Source organism: Saimiri boliviensis, chromosome 11 (assembly GCF_048565385.1).
Source record: "Saimiri boliviensis isolate mSaiBol1 chromosome 11, mSaiBol1.pri, whole genome shotgun sequence".
NCBI classification, from domain to species: domain Eukaryota; kingdom Metazoa; phylum Chordata; class Mammalia; order Primates; family Cebidae; genus Saimiri; species Saimiri boliviensis.
Window position 1 is genome coordinate 7721961 of NC_133459.1, and position 6000 is coordinate 7727960.

The window sequence follows — 6000 nt, forward strand, 5'->3', positions numbered from 1 at the left end:
TGACCAACATGGTGAAAACCTGTCTCTACTAAAAATACAAAATTAGCCGAACTTCGTAGCACATGCCTGTAATCTCAGCTACTTGGGAGGCTGAGGCAGGAGAATCACTGGAACTCAGGAGGTGGAGGTTGCAGTGAGCCAAGATCGCGCCATTGCACTGGGCAACAAGAGCAAAACTCCATCTCAAAAAAAAAAAAAAAAAAAATTCCAATTCAACTCCAGACTCCATTGAATTGTATATCCACCAAGGTAGAAGTGGGTCTGATTGCCAACACACTTACAGATAGATCTCAAGAAACCCTGCTTCACTGAGCCACGTCGGATTTGGGGGAGGGCTACCCTTCCCTTTGAATCACACTCAGCCAATGTGACAGCATGTTGTCTGGGGCACTAGGATGCCTTTTGGATGAGATCTAAACCCAACCTCTGACTCCTGACCACTTGTGATTATTAAAAGTCTCCTAGGGCTTGTGAAAGAATTAAAGGGAGGAGATGCTGATTTTCATTGTCTTGGCCCAGTTCCAAGTTTGCTAATTAGGAGTCCTCCTCCCTCTGTCTTCCTGCCATTTCACTGAGAAGCGCAATTCCACACTTCCTGTTATAAACAGCTGTCCACTGTTAACTGAGTGAGCCAAAGAGCCAGCGAATTCCACCCTAGAGGAAGCTGCATTTCAAAATAAACATTTCCTCCACATCTTCTGGTAAATTACCTAGGTTAGCCTTGGAGGAAAGGTGTTATTTTCTAGGGATAAGAAGGGGATAATAATGGGGAGTTGAGAACTATCCACAAACCCCAGTTTGTCTAAATGCCAAACAAAAAAGACTAACATTGATCACAAAGGGGCCCTCAAAAGAAATCTTCTCACTAAAGGAAATATATTTTAGATTCTAAAATTGTCCTTAGGAGGTTCAGAATTAACTGTATGACATTGACGTGGCAGGTGCTGTTAGCCACCAGAACTCACTTCTTCAATCCAAGGCATCTATACAAACAGAATAAAGAGAGAAAACTCTGTAAACCAGAAAAAAAAAAAAAGAAAGAAAGAAAAATTCACCTCTGCCATCCGAGCTCCGATGTCAATGTGACACATGGATGGCCACTCATGTTAGTGCCTCCCTCCTCTTTGTTCAACTTTCCCAGGCACCTTAATTTCAAAATATCCACATTCCCATTCCTTTTAACACCAAACGTCTCCTGCTACTCCAACCTCCAGAATAAATTCTGCTATGGCCAGGTGTGGTGGTTCTTGCCTATAATCCCAGCACTTTGGGAGGCCAAAGTGGGCGGATCACCTGAGGTCACGAGGTTTTTTTTTTTTGAGATGGAGTTTCGCTCTTGTTACCCAGGCTGGAGTGCAATGGCGCGATCTTGGCTCACCGCAACCTCCACCTCCTGGGTTCTGGCAATTTTCCTGCCTCAGCCTCCAAAGCCTGGGATTATAGGCACGCACCACCATGCCCAGCTAATTTTTTGTATTTTTAGTAGAGACAGGGTTTCACCATGTTGACCAGGATGGTCTCCATCTCTTGACCTCGTGATCCACCCCCCTCGGCCTCCCAAAGTGCTGGGATTACAGGCTTGAGCCACCGCGCCCGGCGAGGTCATGAGCTTTGAAACCAGCCTGGCCAACATGGTGAAACCCCATCTCTACAAAAATACAAACGTTAGCCAGATGCAGAGGTGCATGCTTGTAGTTCCAGCTGCTCAGGAAGCTAAGGCAGAAGAACTGCTTGAACCTGGGAGGCGGAGGTTACAGTGAGCTGAGGTCTTGCCACTACACTCCAGCCTGGGCCACAGAGCAAGACTCCACCTCAAAAAAAATAAAAATTAACTCTGCTACATTTGCTTTTTAAAAATCTTATTAATGAAAAGAGCATTTTAACATGGAATCAACCAAGATGTCCTTCATTAAGTCAACAAATAAACTGTGATGTATTCATGCAATGCAGTATTATTCAACACTAAGAAGGAATGAGCTGGCTGGGCGGGGTGGCTCATGCCTGGGTAATCCCAGAACTTTGGGAGGCCGAGATGGGTGGATCACAAGGTCAGGAGTTTAAGACCAGCCTGGCCAAGATGGTGAAACCTCATCTCTTAAAAAAAAAAAAAAAAAAAAAAAGGTGCTGGGTGTGGTGGCTCACACCTATAAGCCCAGCACTTTGAGAGCCCAAAGTAGGAGGATCTCTTGAGGCTAGGAGTTAAAGGCCAGGCTGAGCAACATAGTGAGACTCAGGCTCCAGAAAAATAACAATAATTTTAAAAATAAAAATAAAAAATAAGTAAAAGGCATAAAGGAACATTAAAGGCATATTACCATGTGAAAGAAACCAATGTGAAAAGGTTACATACTGCATGAGTCAAACTATTTGACATTATGGAAAAGGCAAAACTATGTCTAGAAAAGGCATATTCTGGGAAGGACAGTGAAGAGATTAGTGGTTGCGAGGGCTTTGACGGAGGGATGGAAAACTAGGTGGCGCACAGGGGATTTTTAAGGCAGCGAAACTATTGTTCTTCCTGATACTGTATTGGTGGATACGTCGCTACACATTTGTCAAAACCCACAGAAAGGGCCAGGTGCTGTGACTCACACCTATAATCCTAGCACTTTGGGAAGCTGAGGCAGGATGATCACTTGAGCCCAGGAGTTCAAGGCTGCAGTTAGCTGTGATCACACCACTGCACTCCAGCCTGGGCGACAGAGGGAGACTCTGTCTCCAAAAAGAAAAAAAGAGGCCAGGCGTGGTGGCTCACACCTGTAATCCCAACACTTTGGCAGCCAAGGCACGTGGATCACTTGAAGTAAGGAGTTCTCGACCAGCCAGGACAACATGGTGAAACTCTGTCTCTACTAAAAATACAAAAAATTAGCCAGGCGTGGTGCTGGGCGCCTTTAATTCTAGCTACCCTGGAGGCTGAGACAGAAGAATTGCTTGAGCCTGGGAGGCAGAGGTTGCAGTGAGCTGAGATCAAATCACTGCACTCCAGTATGAGCAACAAAGTGAGAATCCATCTCAAAAAATAAAAAAAATAAAAAAGGCAGGGTGCAGTGGCTCACCCGTTTAATCCCAGCACTTTGGGAGGCCAAGGCGGGCAGATCAGGAGGTCAGAAGTTCGAGAACAGCCTGGCCAATACCATGAAACCCTGTCTCTACTAAAAATACAAAAATTAGCTGGGCGTGGTGATGCGCACCTGTAGTCCCAGCTACTCAGGAGGCTGAGGCAGGAGAATCGCTGGAACCCAAGAGGTAGAGGTTGCAGTGAGCCGAGATTATGCCACTGCACTCCAGCCTGGGCAACAGAGTGAGATCCTGCCTCAAAAACAAAACAGAAAAAATACAGAAAATTAGCTGGGTGTGGTGGCGTGCGCCTGTAGTCCCAGGTACTCGGGAGGCTGAGGTGAGAGAATCGTTTGAGCCCAGGAAGTTGAGGCTGCACTGAGCTGAAATCTGCCCCTGCACTTCAGCTTGGGCAACAGGAGCGAGATCTTGGCTCAAAAAAAAAAAAAAGATAAGGGTAAATCTGAACCTTAGCAACTATTTTTAAATAATCACCTTTACAGTGGACATTTGTCTTTTCTTACAGAGAAAATACAAAAGAAGGGGAGAAGGTGTATACCGTAAGTTACAGAATGTTCACATTCTCTTGGTCAGTAAAAATTCTGTAAGAATGCTTCCTGAAATGGCCAGGCATGGTGTCTCATGCCTGTAATCCCAGCACTTTGGGAGGCCGAGGTGGGTGGATCACCTGAGGTCAGGAGTTTGAGACCAGCCTGGCCAACATGGCAAAACCTATCTCTACTAAAAATACAAAAAATTGCCGGGCGCGGTGGCTCACGCCTATAATTCCAGCATTTTGGGAGGCCAAGACAGGTGGATCACGAGGTCAAAAGATCAAGACCATCCTGGTCAACATGGTGAAACACCGTCTCTACTAAAAATACAAAAAAAAAAAAAATTAGCTGGGCATGGTGGCACGTGCCTGTAATCCCAGCTACTCAGGAGGCTGAAGCAGGAGAATTGCCTGAACCCAGGAGGCGGAGGTTGCGGTGAGCCGAGATCGCGCCATTGCACTCCAGCATGGGTAACAAGAGCGAAACTCCATCTCAAAAAAAAAAAAAAAATTAGCCAGGCATGATGGTGGATGCCTGTAATCCCAGCAACTTGGGAGGCTGAGACAGAATTGCTTGAACCCAGGAGGTGGAGGTTGCAGTGAGTCGAGAGGAGACCACACCATTGCACTCCAGCCTGTAGCCTGGGTGACAGAGCAAGACTCTATTTTTTTTTTTTTTTTTTTTTTTTTTTTGAGACAGAGTTTCGCTCTTGTTACCCAGGCTGGAGTGCAATGGCGCGATCTCGGCTCACCGCAACCTCCGCCTCCTGGGCTCAGGCAATTCTCCTGCCTCAGCCTCCTAAGTAGCTGGGATTACAGGCACACGCCACCATGCCCAGCTAATTTTTTGCACCTTTAGTAGAGACAGGGTTTCACCATGTTGACCAGGATGGTCTCGATCTCTCAACCTCATGATCCACCCGCCTCGGCCTCCCAAAGTGCTGGGATTACAGGCTTGAGCCACCGCGCCCGGCCTTTTTTTTTTTTTTTAATCCATTCCTGAATCAGCCTGCCTGGAGACTCTGTCTTTATAAAAAAAAAAAAAAAAGGTCCCTTCCTCCCAAGAAGCCTTCCAAGAAACCTCAAAAAGACTCCCATGACTTTCAAACTAGTAGCAAATTCTTACTTGTTGCAAATTCAAACTAGTAGCAAAATCTTTACCAAGGAGAGTAAAGATAACACCAAGTAAAACATATGATTGTGAGCCCAGTTAGGTGGCTCACACCTGTAATCCCAGCACTTGGGAAGGCCAAGACAGGCAGATCACTTGAGCCTCGGAATTTAAGTCCAGCCTGGCCAACATAGCGAAACCCTATCTCTACAAAAACTACAACAATTAACTGGGTATGTGGCATGCACCTGTGGTCCTAGCTACTAGGGAGGCTGAGGTGGGAAGACCTCTTGAGGCTGGGAGGTATGGGCTGCAGTGAGCCAATATCACACCCCTGCACTCCAGCCTGGGTGACACAGCAAGACCCTGTCTCAAGAAACAAAAACAAAAAACCTAACACATCCACAGAGTGACATATCATGATAGAGAAACCCAAACCCTAACTCTAACCTTAGCCCAGTCGTGTTTTATAAAATCTAACAGAATTTTTTTTAGCTTCTTTGAGGAGTCTGTGATAATATACTAATGCAAACACACTCCCAAACCCAATATAAAAAACAAATAATGTGACTCATAGACTCAAATGTGAAATGCAAAACTAAAGAAATTTCAGAATAGGCTGGGTACTGTGGCTCATGCCTATAATCCCAGCACTTTGAGAGGCCAAGGCACGTAAATCACAAGGTCAGGGAAAACCCAGAAGAAGGTTTTGAGTCGGGACCAGCCTGACCAACACGGTGAAACCCCATCTCTACTAAAAATACAAAAATTAGCCAGGCATGGTGGAGCGCACCTGTAATCCCAGCTACTCAGGAGGCTGAGGCAGGAGAATTGCTTGAATCTGGGAGGCAGAGGTTGCAGTGAGCTGAGATCACGCCATTGTACTCCAGCCTGGGCAACAAGAGCGAAACTTCATCTCAAAAAAAAAAAAAAAAAAAATTTTCAGAACAAAATATATGAAACATTGTTGAACAAGACCCAAAAACACAAACCATTCAAAGGCTCATTTGGGTAAAGTAATATTAAAGATTTCATATGATGTTATATTATAATATGTGAAAGTCGCAGATTGGGATAAGATCATTGTAATTTCCACAACCATGAAAGGATTAGTGATCAGAATACATAAAGAAAGTTTACAGGCCTGGTTCAGTGGCTCACGCCTGTAATCCCAACACTTTGGGAGGCTGAGGTGGGTGGATCACGAGGTCAGGAGTTCAAGACCAGCCTGGCCAAGATGATGAAATCCCATTTCTCCTAAAAATACAAAAATTAG